The sequence below is a fragment of the Nicotiana tabacum genome, chromosome 15 (assembly GCF_000715075.1).
Source record: "Nicotiana tabacum cultivar K326 chromosome 15, ASM71507v2, whole genome shotgun sequence".
Lineage (NCBI taxonomy): Eukaryota > Viridiplantae > Streptophyta > Magnoliopsida > Solanales > Solanaceae > Nicotiana > Nicotiana tabacum.
The window spans coordinates 76,783,137-76,797,868 of record NC_134094.1 but is presented as its reverse complement, the minus strand read 5'-3'; the positions used below and the strand labels follow the sequence as shown (position 1 = coordinate 76,797,868).

Here is a 14,732-nt window from a genome sequence, read left to right as displayed (position 1 = left end):
GACCAAATGTTGACGTATGTGTAGTGACCCGGAGAATTTTTGCTAAGAAAATTAAGGTTTTCTGGTGTCGAGGCAAATCAATTAGTACAAAGGTTGTAGAAATTTCTCGCGGCGAGCTTGCTCAGACTTTTTGGGTTGAACAATGCACCTATGTGTAAAGAAAAACCTTGTCGGAAAAGGGTCATTTCTGCGACCACTATACGGTCGCAGAATCACTCTGCGGACCGCATAATAATCGCAAAGTGGATCAGGTGAGGGGCAAGATTTAAGAAAAATCTGCGGTGCACTATGCGACCGCAGACCGGGTCAGTAACGCCCAGCTTTGGAGGCCAAATTATGCGACTGGTATGCGGACCGCATACCTGTTATGCGATTGCATATGCAACCGCATAACTGCGTCGGAGCTTCCATTCTTTCTAATTTTTGACTCGACCCAACTTCGATTTATAGCCCTTGAAGCTCATTTTTGAGCCAAAATCTGATATTTTAGAGAGAGGTGAGAGCATTTTAGAGAGATAAAGTGAAGACTTAGTCATTATAAAAAAGGATTTTTATCCATCAATTCTTGTTCAAGGTTTGAAGATTTTACAAGGATCTTGCTAGGGCTTCAAAGGGGTAAGAATTTCTTTCCTCAATTCTTCAATTTCGGGTTTGGAGTAAAGATGGGTGATTAATAGTATGATTCTTGGGTATAAGAGTATTATGTATACATATCAATAAGGTTGTGGAAGGATTGTTAAGTTCAAATGGGTAAGGATTGGGTTGAAAATGGTAGAAATTTTCATAGACTTTAATTGAAGATTTGAGGGTCGAGTTGATGTCCAATTTTGGTAAAATTTATATGGTTGGACTCGTGGCTGGATGAGCATTCATATTCTGTAACTTTTGTCGGGTTACGAGACGTGAGCCCTACGGGCGATTTTTGAGTTAATTTCGGATTTTATTGGAAAAATTAGTATTTTCTTATGGAATTAATTATAATAATTTGTATTGACTGAATCGAATTAATTGTGGCTAGATACGAGGCTTTCGGAGACCAATTCTCGTAGCAAGGGCATAGCAGAATAAATAATTATACGGGTTGAGGTAAGTAACAATTATAAAGCTGGTCTTAAGGGTATGAAACCCCGGATTTTGGTATCATGTGATTATTTTGGAGGTGGTGCACATGCTAGGCGACGGGCGTGTGGGCGTGCACCGAGGGGATTGTGACCTGGTCCGTCCCGGGAAACTGTAAAGTTGAATAATTTATTGTTAGCTATATGATCTCTATGTGTTGAAGAAATTTGACTATAAATCATGTTAGAAATCATGCTTAGGCTATGTTATAGTATTGTTGAGACTCGTAGAGGTCGCGTACTTGTTGAATTATTTGCTAATTGTTATCTTGTACTCAATCATGATTTTTCTTGCGTATTATACCTCAGTCTTTCTGGATATTTGTTGATATACTATGTTATCTTTGTTTGGGATGATCTTTGTGATTTCTGAGAGCCCGAGAGACTTGAGAGGTTGAGGACTGAGTAAGGCCGAGGGCCTGTCAGTGAGGTAAGGATATTATGGCACGTGAGTTGTCCGTGCAAGATATTATAGCACGTGCAGATTATGGAGCTTGGGCTGTAGGAGCCCCTCCGGAGTCTGTACACACCCCCAGTGAGCGCGGATACCCATTGAGTGTGAGTGTTGAGGGCTGAGAGCCGAGTGGTTGAGCTGTTGTGATGAGCCGAGTGACTGTTGCCTGAGAGGCTGTACTTTCTTTGTATTTGTTGTTGCACTTGGTTGCTATCTGTTATTGTTGTAAAATCTCTGAAAGAATTTATATACGGATTACTTGAAATTGAACTGTATAAAATTGATTTGACTTAAACTGCCGGATTTAAAAGCATGTCTATTCTTTGTAGGAACTACTGAAAGTGAACTATGACTGTGTAGCTCGTCATTATCTTTAGTTCCTTAGTTATTATTATTACTTGCTGAGTTAGTTGTACTCATACTATACCCTGCACTTCTTATGCAGATCCAGGTGTTCCTGAACATAGCGGGTGTTGATCATTTCACGCAGTTGATTTTCAGGAGATTTTGAGGTAGCTGTCGTGTTCCGTAGACCTTGTCTCTCCTTCTCTATCTCCTTGTTCATTGCATCTGGTCTCAGACCATTATAGACCGTATTTTCCCGACTTGTACTCATATTAGATGCTCATGTACTCAGTGACACCAGGTTTTGGGAGTGTCCTATCGAAAATTGCTAGATTTTTGGTATTGTATTAAATGTTATGTTTTTAAATTTAAAGGAAATCGTGGGTTATTGATATTGTCGGCTTACCTAGTATTGAGATAGGTGCCATCACGACAAGTTAGGGTTTTGGGTCATGACATATTTAAATGTCAAATATCGTTATAGGTGTTGTTTGCAACAAATTTTCGTCATATGAAAAATAAACTACAATCACAAAATAAGAGAAATTCTTTTTTACTAATCAACTATGAGTACAATTATGTTTCTCCCTTGATTCTTCTCTCCTGATTATCTCTGTGATTTGAGGACTGAAGCAGCATATTTCTCGAATGTAGGATGATACAGACCTCCTGGGATGTATTTGATCTCCAACTTCTTGAACTATTTGATTGTCAAGAAGTATTCGGCCATATTTTGATCTCTTTGTGAATATCCCAAGAGTTTGTGAGATTTTCGAGATGCCTCTTCAAGGGAATATGTATCCCTTTATATAGGTGTGCGTTAGGGTTTAGAGTAGAGTAACCTTCAAGAAACCCTGATAGACTCCTAAGATTTTAAGAGTCTTGTAGTATCTTGAATTTAGGATTTATCTTTGATCCGTTGAAATTTTGATGTCTACAAATGCCCCCTATTTCAAGGTTTGTCGAGGTGTAGGCTTGCCGAAACTTGAAGACGAGACTTGAAGTACTCGACCATCGTAACAAATGATTTTGAAACTTGGAGTTTTCGATTTACAAGAGGAAGAGATGAAGGGTAGAACTGGTCCGACCAGGAGTGCCAATTTGTTTGCAACAAATTTTCGTCATTATGAAAAAATAAACTGCAATCACAAAATAAGAGAAAAATATTTTTACTAATCAACTGTGAGTACAATTCTGTTTCTCCCTTGATTTTTCTCTCCTGATTATCTCCGTGATTCGAGGGTTGAAGCAGTGTATTTCTCGAATGTAGGATGATGCAGACCTCCTAGGATGTATTTGATCTCCAGCTTCTTGAACTATTTGATTGTCAAGAAGTATCCGGCCATATTTTGATCTCTTTGTGAATATTCCAAGAGTTTATGGGATTTTCGAGATGCCTCTTCAAGGGAATATGTATCCCTTTATATAGGTGTGCGTTAAGGCTTAGGGTAGAGTAACCTCCAAGAAACCCTGATAGACTCCTAGGATTTCAAGAGTCTTGTAGTATCTTAAATTTAGGATTTAGCTTGATCCTTTAAAATTTCGATGTTTACAATCGCTTGATCGATGATATTGGAATAATTATTCCGGAAATAAAATCTCCAATGATATTGTTATAGAGAGGTTCGACTGTATCTATTTTTAATAAACTTAGACATTTGTACAAAGCGCTCAGCCCTAAAACAAATTATCCAACACAATCCAGCGCTTGACAATAACTTTTACATATATATGCTTAATATTAAATATATTTAACACTTTTATAGTGGTTTCTTCTTGATTACATATCATATACGTAATTACTAATTGTAGACAAAATAACGTATTATGCTTCAATTTTTCCCAATTTCTTTCCATCTATTTTTTCTTACGCCTCTCTCCTTGAAAGTTCGTTCTTTTATGCTCTGACAAAGCTTCCTTCCTTGTGCTATCTTCTCAAGTAGAAACGAAAGAAAAGACTTGCAATAGTGATGGTAGGTTATAATCTCATGTTTTAGTCATTTATTACATTTCAATTTACTGCACTTTAATTGAGTTTGAGCGTTAATTGCTAGTATTTTGCACTAATTGTGTGTTTTATACTTTGTAGGAGTGATTCCGAGCTATGTAGATGTTATGGAACTAATTCGAGCTAATTGGAGCTTTGAAGTTTGAGTAAAATTACAAAGGAATAAGCCGGAATCGTGTTTGGGGGTCGAGTATCACTTCTTGGCGTCAAAATTTAAGGAAGAATAATCTGCTGAAAAAATGCACTAATGCTACGCACCCTGCTATGCACAGTGCAACGCATCAGTGTAAACATCTGTCAGAAAATAACAAACTTCAGAGACTGGGTTTTTGGGGTCTGTCAGGAAAACGCACTAATGCTACGCACAGTGTGATGCATGAAAAGCAATAAGTTTGCATGTTTTCCTATTTCAGCTAGGAAAGGGTGATTTTGTTTGGGCCCGACCCTACTTGGTATAAATACATGGAAAAACGGTATTTTCTAGACTTTTGACACATCTAAGACCTAAGGAGGCTAGAGAGAAGGTGGAGAAGCCAAAGCATAAGGAATTCATCATTCAATCCTCACTCAAGACAAAAGTTTTGATCATTTAATGCTTTTCTTTATATTTGTGATGAATTACTCCATATCTATGGAGTAGTTCTCTTTAGGGATAGATGGATTTGGTGTATTGATATTTGTTTATGGATATTAACTCTAGTTTTTATGTATTGAATTATTTTGAGTGATTTAATTATTGCATTTATAATCACATGTTCATGTAATCGAGAGAGGCATAACTTGTGATGTTTTTGCATCATCTTGTTTGTTGAATTCATTGATTCTTCTTAGTAATCGAAAGAGGCTAGTTGAATTATTGTTTAGACCTAGTTAGGAGGATAATCGAAAGAGGTTCTCCTAAAGACCAATCCACTACGAACTCTTGCATATCTTCACCGAGCTTAAATTGGTTCACATTGTGAGATTGAGACTTAATCGAGAGAGGAGTTTCTACTAAACGTTTTAACTAATAATTGAGTGAATTCGAGAGACTCGCTTGAATATTAGAAGTGAATTAACTAGAGTTAAAATCCAAATAATTATCTTGCATCTATCCAATCAATCCCTATTTTCTCTCATTGATATCTTCTTTCGATTGTCATTCGTCAATTAGCTTTAGATTCTTATTTAATTTTAGTTTTTAATAACATAATTCTCAACTGTTGATAATCTTGGATAGCAACCAAGCTATAAATTATGAAAATACTGTTTAACTCCAATCCTTGTGGATACAATATTATATTATACTATATTCGACTAACGAGTATTTTAGTGTATGTTTTGTGCTCGTCAAATTTTGACGTCGTTTCCGGGGATTGGTAATCAATAGTGTTTAAAATAGTTTGTAGTGCTAATTCAAGAATTAGGTTTTAGTTTTTTTTTCTTTTTCCTTTTCTATTTTATTTTCTTATTAGTTAACTTCTTTTCAAGATTTGTTTTGTAATTCCTAATAAGTTGGAGAAGATATTGTAGATATTGAACTCTAAATGCTATGAAGATGGAGTGTAACCAGCCTAAGAAAATGGTTGAAGAGTTAGCAGCTGAATATTATCAGCGGTCTGCTATGTATTTTAAATGCGGTGAAAATCATCTATGGGTTGACTGTCAAGCAGGTATATATTCCTCCTATGGTTCGTATTTTGAACAGTCTCACTCTGTTTCTAGTTCGTACAAGTATGAGGATTCATATGGGCACAATCTTGACTCTGGTTGGGATGAATACCCTTATTATAACTGGAATAGAAGCGAAGTGAGAAATCCATCTCAAGGGGAGAATGGTAGTTTGGAAGAGCTTGTGTATAGTTCATAAATAAACCGGTAGAGAGATTTACACAAGATGATGAAGCCATGAACAACCTAACAATGCAAGAAAGTTAAATAATAAGTACACTTTCAGAAAGCTCATTGCGTTGTGATGGTGAATATATGGAGGAGATACCATGTGAGAATGATCTTACCCAAGAGGATGAGCATCCACAGACAGAGCTTTTCACTGTTCAAGATGACTCTGATTCAACTGAGATGATTGAAAATAAGGTTGTGGTTGAGTGTGAAATAACGAAAGAAGAGTTCAAACCCCCATTCACCTTTCCATATTTGCAACATTTGGTAGAAGAGAATGAGAAACAAATAGTCTTGGACATACCAGAGGAATATTCATTTGACCTTTCTTCTTTGTTTTCTTATTCCAATCTTGATCATGTGAATTTTATTTTTGGAGATTTACAGGAATATGTATGGATTGATCCTGTGAAAAAATGCAGAAACAAGTTAAGGATCATCATGAATGAGCAATTCACCGCTCAAGATGAGGACAAGAAAAAAAAGAAAAAAGTGGGTCTTGCAGTTATCCTCAGAAGAATTGGGTTTAATGAGCTCCATAAAGAATTTCAAAGAGCAAAAACGAGGAATGAACTCAGATTTAGGGGTGGAGTTCATAAGTTCTCGGAAAAGAAGAAAATTCAGGGAAGTTTGCTTTACCTTATGCTTTTTAATTGTGTGTCATGGGGACATGACACAACTTAAAGTGTGGGGTAAGGGGATATTTGTATGCTACATGTATATGTATTTTAGTTTTATTAATTTTAGTAGTTAGAGATAGAAAAAATTAAAAAAACCATAAAATTTTTAAATTTTTAATTTTTCCCGACGATGGATTTCATTCGACAGGTTTCTTGAGGGATTTAAGATTTATTGAGGGATTTAAGTCAAAAGAAAAAGACAAAAAGCTTTTCTTTTATTAGGTAGTGTAATAATTCCCCATTAGTTTTTCTTTGTGCCGCAAATCTTTTCCAAGGGTTTTATTTGAACCGGGTGTAGTTAGTTTTTGTTTTTAGAAGTAAGAAACCTTGTGCTATGATTTGAATTGGAAGCAATGTCTCTTGACTTTATTATGCCTTGAGAATAGTGAGTGCTTTAGTTGTGACGCTTAGGCTTAGTTTTTGACTCTTGCATAAGCACCTTAAATTGTATAAGTTTAACTTTTCTTAACTTCTTTGACTAGAGAGTCTTGATCATCCAAATCTTGAGTGAGTTATGTGCTATTTGTGTGTGAGGTTTTTGTTTTATTATGTGCATTGCATTTGATGTCTAGAACTTGCCCCGAGTGTTTGCAAATCAAAATAGGAGTTTTGTTCAGTCTGGGAAGTGATATAGGCATTTCGTTGTTGAGCCAGTCATATGCTTTTACCCACCTAATTGCTATGTATCTTAGTTAATCCCGTTGAGCCTGTAATCCTGTTTCTTTTGGCAACCATATTACAAGCCTTACCCATTTGTTTGAACTTTGAATTGACCATCTATTTGAATCATTTACCTCTTATGAGCACTTAAATTTGGTATGAACTTTGTAAAAGTTGAAGTGTGGGGTAGTTGGTTTGGCTTTCGAGTGAAACTATTGAAATAAGGAAAAAGGTGCACTGTTTTAAAAAAATAAGATCCAAATGAATTGAAAAAAAAGGAAAAAAAGAAAAAGAAAGAGATTAATTGTACGATTGTGAAAAATATTCCTTGATAGTGGTAACTCTTGATGTATTTGTGCTTAAATAAGTTGAGAGTTAATGTATATTGATGTAAAGGTGAAGTTATGGTTTGATATAAGTGTGGGGTTTTGAATGAAATTGTATGTATTAAAGTGCTTAGGGAGGTGTAGTCACTCTCATATCTAAATGTATCCTACCCGTCCCGTAACTTACATTACAACCAATGAAAGTTCTATTTGATCCTTGACTGAATGGGCTCGATTAGTTGAGTAATACACTACGGGTAAGCTTATGGTTCATCTTTTGTGGCATGTGCATGTTGTTTCTGAGGATGAGTGAATTCTTTGTATCTTGAGTTCCTAATTATTCTTCATTTTTATTGTGTGTGGAACTACTCTCTATTGTTGGGTGAGTGCACTTGATTCACGAAGGAAAGACAATGTTATTGACCTCTATATTAGAGTAAGTGAGTGAGTTGTAAATAATTCATGGTGCTTTTGAGTCAATTCTTGAGGTGAAGATGTTAGACTATTGTGCTTAGTCTATTTTAAATATTCTTGATGTATTAGTTAGGATAGTTTCTTAGTAAGGTTGTGTCTATATAAAGTGTGGTGTGACTGCTCGAGGACGAGCAATAGTTTAAGTGTGGGGTGGTAATGGTAGGCTATAATCTCATATTTTAGTCACTTATTACATTCTAATTTACTGTACTTTAATTGAGTTTGAGCGTTAATTGCTAGTATTTTGTACTAATTATATATTTTATGCCTTGTAGGAGTGATTCCGAGCTATGTAGATATTATGGAACTAATTCGAGATAACTGGAGTTTTGAAGTCTGAGTAAAAGCCCAAAGGAATAAGTCGGAATCGTGTTCGGGGGTCGAGGATCACTTCTGGGCGTCAAAATTCAAAGAAGAATAATCTGCTGAAAAAATGCACTAATGCTACGTACAGTGCGACGCATCAGTGTAAAAATCTGTCAGAAAATAGCAAACTTCAGAGACTGGGTTTTTGGGGTATGTCAAGAATACGCACTAATGCTACGCACCCTGCTACGCACAGTGTGATGCATGAAAAGCAATAAGTTTGCAAGTTTTCATATTTCGTCTAGGAAAGGGTGATTTCATTTGGGCCCGACCCTACTTGGTATAAATACATAAAAAAATGGTATTTTCTGGACTTTTGACACATCTAAGACCTAAGGAGGCTAGAGAGAAGGTGAAGAAGCCAAAGCACAAGGAATTCATCATTCAATCCTCAATCAAGACAAGAGTTTGGATCGTTTAATGCTTTTCTTTATATTTGTGATGAATTACTCCATATCTATGGAGTAGTTCTCTTTAGGGATTGATGGATTTGGTGTATTGATATTTGTTTATGGATATTAACTCTAGTTTTTATGTATTGAATTATTTTTGGGTGATTTAATTATTGCATCTATAATCACATGTTCATGTAATCGAGAGAGGCATAACTTGTGATGTTTTTGCATCATCTTGTTTGTTGAATTCATTGATTCTTCTTAGTAATCGAAAGAGGCTAGTTGAATTATTGTTTAGACCTAGTTAGGAGGATAATCGAAAGAGGTTCTTCTAAAGACCAATCCACTACGAACTCTTGCATATCTTCACCGAGCTTAAATTGGTTCACATTGTGAGATTGAGACTTAATCGAGAGAGGAGTTTCTACTAAACGTTTGAACTAATAATTGAGTGAATTCGAGAGACTCGCTTGAACATTAGAAGTGAATTAACTAGAGTTAAATCCCAAATAATTATCTTGCACCTATCCAATCAATCCCTATTTTCTCCCATTGATATCTTCTTTTCTTACTTTTGTTTCGATTGTCATTCGTCAATTAGCTTTAGATTCTTAATTAATTATAGTTTTTAATCATATAATTCTCAACTGTTGATCATCTTGGATAGCAACCAAGCTATAAATTACAAAAATACTGTTTAACTCCAATCCCTGTGGATACGATATAATATTATACTATATTCGACTAGCGAGTATATTTTAGTGTGTGTTTTGCGCTCGTCAAATAGATGATATTTATTAATGATTTTACTCCCTCTGCATCAATTTGAATTTCCACAATTTGTTCTTTTCAAAATTATTTCAGTTGATCTTTTATACGAATCAAAGTTGTATCATTTTTTCCTGCGATGACGAACTTGGCAATTCCCCCCATTTTAAAAAAATACTGCAATTAATAAATGATTACAAAGTTGTAAAGTCTCATAAAAGCTCTATTGACAACCGATAAAAAGTTTTGAAACTTTGAATTTGAAAATTAAATTTTGCAAAATTGTTATTTGTTTAAATTGGGTGTTGTTACAAATGATTAAGAATATCTTTTGAAGTTTATATCACAATTTTGAGGAGGTTTGGTAAAGATTTAAGTTGGTTTTGGTTGAATTTTCATATTGAATGTCGAAGAGGAAGAAGAACAATAATGTACTGTCGAGCTCATGTCCCAAAATCTCGTGTGGGCTTGACCAACATTAGTTGGTTTTTTTGGGGAGTTTTTTTATATATATATATATATATATATATATATATATGGTATTTCTTTAACCTAATTTTCATAGGATTCATAACTTTGTGAGAGAAAGATTATTAAGAGGTTGTAATTTTCTTCATCCTCATTGTGCCTCTACTGCCTCTTGAGGATTCTTTTGTACTTCCCCTCATATAGTAAATCCGTTGGCTCGTCGTCGCCCATGGTTTTCTCTCATTTTGACTTTTCACGTAAAATCTGTGTGCCATCTTTTATTGCTTTTATATTTTACTTTTCTTGTTCTCAATTTATTTGTTCTTGGGTGCTTTCGATGCACGTTTTAATCCCTAACAAGTAGTACCAGTGCATTGTTATTCAATTGGGGTTATTACCATTTGAATATGACCAAGTTCGATATTGAGAAGTTTGATGGCAAGATCAGTTTCAACATCTGGAAAGTTTAGATGAAAGTCATTCTCACCCAGAACGGATTGAAAAAGGTGTTGCTTGGTAAATCAAACAAGCTCGCCAATATGACCGAAGAACAATGAGGTGAGTTAGATGAAAAGGTGCTTTCTGTTATCTAACAATATTTGTCCAAGTAGGTTCTTCGTAAAGTTGTCCATGAGGACTTCCGCTTCGGGATTGTGGCTAAAGCTTCAATCGTTATGCATGACTAAAAGCCTCGCGAACAAGATACGTATCAAAGAGCAGTTATACACGCTTTGTATAGCTAAGGGTACTCCTATTCCATCTCATCTTGATGAGTTTAACTCTATTATTATTTGATGTGTTATACTTCAATACCACACAGAGGATGATTTGTGTGGTGCCTGATTTTTGCGTGCACTGGATTATCGAAGGACCTGGTTCTTCTATGCGTTCCTTATACTACAGTTGCGGAATAAATAACGCAGAACGTAAAGAATACAAGAATTTTTATGTGGAAAACATCCGGATCAAAAGGTGAAAAAACCACGACCTACTACCCAGTAGGATTTTCTCCAAATACTTCACTACAACTCTGAACCAACAACAAAGTTTATAAACTCTTGCAAACCTAAAGATTACCTCTAACCCTTATAACAACCAGCCACAGGCTGTTGCGACTGCTTCAAGTTAACTCTAACTTGAACAATACAACTAGAGTTTACAACCTCTTGCAAACCTAAGGATTAACTCTAACCCTTATAGTAACACGCCACAGGCTGTTGTAACTACTTCAAGTTAACTCTTGCTTGACAGATACAACTCAGGTACCTAGTACAATTTGCTTCTTAGAAAGTTGAAAGGTACAACTCAAAACGCCTACTACACTTTGAACTAGAAATAAAGAAAGACACATAACTCTTTATGGAGCTGATTCTTCAATCTAGTTCGTTGTAGCTTCAGGATCGCACTCTTAAATCTCACAAGAATTGCTCACAAAATGCCTTGCTATTTTACTCTCAATTCGTGCTTAACTTCAGTATGTGTGCATCACCTGTAAAAGAGAACAAAACTGATATATATAGAGTTAGCAAATAAAGATTAACTATAAGTCTAATGCTTTACTCTTCCTTGGTGGAAGAGTTCTAGTTATCTTCAACTTCTAACTCTTTCCTTATCTTGGATAGAGTTCTTTCCAAGTAAGGAGTCCTGCTCCTTATCAAATATGCAACCTTTTCGTTCAGGGATTATCAGAAATAACCACTTATACTTATCCCTTTCATGTGCATGCCTTTTTTTTGATTCTGCCTGTCACCTATGTACAATGTCCATGGACCTGGTTCATGCATGTGTTCCTTTGTCAGTCATCAAAATCAAAATCGCTCAGGTCAACATTATATATCTGAAAAATTTTGATGTTAAAATTGATGATGAGGATAGAGCTATTTTGTTGGTTGTCTCATTATCCTCCTCTTACAAACACTTTAAAGAAATCATGTTATGTAGAAATTATAAAACCCTTACTTATGAAGATGTTAGATCCAATTTATTGTCAAAAGAAAATTTTGACCTTGATATCCGCATTGAGGACAAGGCTGAGGGTTTATTTGTAAGAGGTGTCATAATAGAGGGAGTACCAGTAAAAACAAAATCAGATCTAAGTTTAGGGGACATAACTCCAACAAGACCTGTCGTAATTACAAGAAATTTGGGAATGATATTTCTGAATATTATAAAGTGAAGAATAAAGAGGATAACAAGAAACAACCTGAAAAATTAGCTGAATCTAGTATTGTGGAGAATGATCCTGACAGTGATGTGCTCTTGGCCACCTCGGAGAAGAAGAGTAAGACCGAGTGAATTCTTGATTCTGGTTGTACCTACCATATGTGTTCTTATAGGGACTGATTTGCCACATATGAATCTGTTGATTGTGGTGTTATTGTGATGGGTAATGATACCCAATGCGATGTTGTTGGCATAGGTACCGTTCAGATTAAGACTCATGATGATATTATCAGGATTTTATCAAATGTCTATCATGTTCTAAATTTGAAAAGGAATCTTATTTTTTGGGGCACTCTAGAGTCTCTAGGGTGCAGATACTCAGCTGAAGGTGGAGTTCTTACGGTATCTAAAGGTGCCTTTATTTTGTTAAAAGCTAACCGTTGTGGTACTCTATATGTCTTGCTAAGTACAATTGTGAAAGGTATTTTTAGTTATTTTTATCATTTATGTCTGATTCTGATATCACCATGATATGGCATATGCATCTAGGCCATATGAGTGAGAAGGCATGCATATCCTGAGCAAGAGGGGTCTTCTTTATGGGTATGCCATTGATAAGTTAGAGTTTTGTGAACATTGTATTTTTTAAAATAATATGAATTATATACATTCTAACCTTTGGGGACCTTCTCGTGTTCCTTCTCATGGAGGACGTCGTTATGTGCTTACTAATTATTGATGATTTTTCTTGCAAAGTTTGGGTGTTTTTTCTTAGACACAAGAATGAAGTTTTTTTCCAATTTCAAGAATTGGAAGATACTTGTTGAGAACCAAAATAGGAGAAAAATAAGAAGTCCAGGAATGATAATGGTTTGAAGTTTCGGAAGGTAACTTTAATGAGTTCTGCGCTAATTATAGAATTTTTAGACATCACAACCTTGAGGGAAACCTCAATAAAATGGTGTTGCAGAATGCATGAACATAACTCTTCTTGAGAGAGCCAAAAGTATGCTCTCAAATGCTAGGTTGGGATGTAAATTCTGGGCTGAGGCAGCTTCTACAGCTTATTATTTCGTAAATCATTCTCCACATTCCTCACTTGATTTTAAAATTTAAGAATAAGAATGGTCAAGTAATCCTGTTAACTACTCTAAGTTAAGAGTTTTTGAATGTCCTGCTTATGCACATGTTAATGAGAGAAAATTAGAGTCTAGAGCTAAAAAGTATATTTTATTGGTTATGGGTCCAGAGTGAAAAGATATCGCTTGTGGTGTCCTATTCCTAAGCCACGAAAATTAATTCTTAGTAGAGACATGACTTTTAATGAAGAATCTTTATTATATTCTGAAAAAGACTCGGTTGCTTCTTCTTATAATGGTACAAGTGATCAGAAGATAAATAATGAGAAGGTAGAGATATTAATGAAACCTACGGTTCCAATTAATGATGAGGATGTCTTTACTTCCTTCACTATTGAGCCTAGCAGTATTGATGTTGTTATTGATAATTCTAGTACAACTACTCTTGTTTAGACACACTAGGAGGATTATTCTATTGTCCGAGATCATCTGAGAAGAACAATGAAAGGGCATATTAAATACACTAATAAGGATGAATTGATTGCATATGCTTTCTCTGTTGCACATGAAGTGATGAAGGTATGGAATTTTCTTGTTATTCTGAAGCAATTTCTTGTGAGGATTCCTGAAAGTGGCTAGTGCCGATGAATGAAGAAATTAAAATTTTTCATAAAAACGGTGTTGGGGATCTCTGTGAGCTGCCTAAGGTAAAAAAAACCCTTACCTTGCAAATGGCTCTACAAGAAAAAAGGCAGCATCCCCATAGTTGAAGATCCAAGATAGAAGGCGTGGTTGGTTGTTAGACGTGTTGGTCATAGAAAGGCATTGATTTCAGTGAGGTATTCTCTCCTGTTGTCCGTCATACCTCTAGTTGTATCTTGTTTGCTTTGGTTGCTTTGTTTGATTTAGAGTTGGAGAAGCTCGATGTTAAGACTGCTTTTCTGCATGGAGAGTTAGATGAAGAACTCTATATGACTCAACCTAAGGGTTTTGTAGTTCCTAGCAAGGAACATTCTGTTTGTCGGTTAAAGAATTTATTGTATGGCCTCCAGCAAGGTCCCAAATAGTGGTATAAAAAGTTTCTCCTTTATGATTGGGCAAGGCTACTCTAGGAGTCAATGTGATAATCATATTTATTTCAAATAATTTTCAGCGGGGTCTTTTGTGTATGTTGATGATATGTTGATTACTTCCCAGGACAAGTCAATTATTAATAACTTGAAGGTGCAAACTCGATAGTGAGTTTGAAATGAAAGATTTAGGCGCAGCGAAAAAGATTCTTGGCATGGAGATTCGGAGAGACAGAAAGGCACGCAAGCTATTCTTGTCACAAAAGAAATATATTAAGAAAGTGCTTGATCGGTTTAATATAGGTCTCTTTTTGGTTATATATTTACTCTTTGTGGTGATTATATTTCATGGAGAGTTGTCCTTCAGTCTATTGTTACATTACGATTGAAGCAGAGTATGTTGCCTTTACAAAGTGTATGAAGGAGGCTACTTGGTTGCGCGATCTTGTTATTGGGTTTGGTGTTGCACAAGGTGTT

General features: G+C 35.5%; 1 long non-coding RNA gene across 1 annotated transcript; it reads right to left on the bottom strand.

Annotated features, from left to right (window-relative positions):
* Positions 1 to 10,885: 10,885 nt before the first annotated feature.
* LOC142169458 (uncharacterized) lies at positions 10,886 to 14,385 on the bottom strand. The gene is made up of 2 exons (XR_012699315.1): positions 12,147 to 14,385; positions 10,886 to 11,714 (listed from the first exon to the last, which is right to left on the bottom strand). It is a non-coding gene; the product is annotated as an uncharacterized LOC142169458 (long non-coding RNA).
* Between the last annotated feature and the right edge of the window lie 347 nt (positions 14,386 to 14,732).